Below are 1,386 nucleotides of genomic sequence, written 5' to 3'. Positions count from 1 at the left end.
ATATATAGTCCATAGTTTATATTAGATATATTTTTCCCTATATACCACCCTATTATTAACACCTTAAAATAGTGTGGTACATTTGTTATAATTCATGAAAGTACACTTTTGTATTTGTATCTTAAATCCAAGTCCATCATCCACAACAGGACTCACTGTGTTTTACAGTCCCATGTTTTATCTTTTAATATTCATTCTAGTAATATACATAATGCAAAGCTTCTCCTTTCATCCACATTCACATACATAGTTCAGTACTATTAACTGCATGCACAATAACGTGTTACCATCATCACCATCCATTTCCCAAACATTTACAGTCAACTTCCAAAAACTATGACCTAGAAGAAGTTGTGACAGCTTTTTTCCCCTACAATATGGGCTTATTATTATTTCTTATATTCTTGTTGAGCATGTCATTGTCATATCAAGGGGTATAGGGTTTATTCAATTTGACAAGCAGATTGAGGCAGAAGAAGCTATCAAAGGCCTAAATGACCAAAACCTCCTGGTGCCACAGAGCCAGTGACCATGAAGTTTGCTAATAATTCAAGTCAAAAAACCAACCAGGCTGCCCTTTCCCAGCTGTACCAGTCTCCCAACAGAAGGTATCCAGGGCCACTAGCTCAGCAGGCACAGCATTTTAGGCTAGACAATCTGCTCAATATGGCTTATGATGTAAAGTGATTTTCTCCAATGATCATCGATGGAATGACCAGTTTGGCTGGAATTAATAACCTTGGGCACCCAGGAAAAGGGTGCATTTTTGTGTATAACCTGATTCCTGATGCAGATGAGAGTATCCTATGGCAGATGTTTGGGCCTATTGGAGCTGTCCTTAACATGAAGGTCATCCATTACTTTAACACCAATAAATGCAGAGGTTTAGGATTTGTGACCATGAATATGATGAGGCTGCCATGGCAATAGCTAACCTCAATGGATATCATTTGGGAGACAGAGTACTGTGGGTCTCCTTTAAGACAAACAAAATGCACAAAGCCTAATGGGCTCTTTTCCTCAGTCCACTTATATATGAAAGCTATACAATAAAGTCAAGTTAAGAGAAATTTTTATACATTCAGACATGTCTTTGTAAGTCAGGGCTGAGATGGAGATAAAATGACTACTTATCATCCTAAGAAATGGGTGAGATTTTTTATTGCTAACATTTGAATTAAAGCTTCTTAAATATATTTTGTTTGAATATGGACAAGAGGTCACGGTTTTTATCTGTCACATTGTATACTATTGCCTTCTTTGAAGAAGGTGGACCTTTTAAAGTGTTTTGACTAAGGGAAGACATTTCTTTTTACATAACTGCCTTGAACTTGTGAGTAAATATTGAGGCTTTGTGTTGTAATTCTTCAGTTGATTGTGTCCCCC

General features: G+C 36.9%; 1 pseudogene; it reads left to right on the top strand.

Moving 5' to 3' along the window:
• The first annotated feature begins 279 nt into the window (after positions 1–279).
• Positions 280–1,007, top strand: LOC101441049 (ELAV-like protein 2 pseudogene; annotated as a pseudogene).
• The last annotated feature ends 379 nt before the right edge of the window (positions 1,008–1,386 follow it).

The sequence above is a fragment of the Dasypus novemcinctus genome, chromosome X (genome assembly GCF_030445035.2).
Source record: "Dasypus novemcinctus isolate mDasNov1 chromosome X, mDasNov1.1.hap2, whole genome shotgun sequence".
NCBI lineage: Eukaryota > Metazoa > Chordata > Mammalia > Cingulata > Dasypodidae > Dasypus > Dasypus novemcinctus.
Note: the sequence above shows the minus strand (reverse complement) of the source record. Positions and strands in the feature narration are given on the sequence as shown.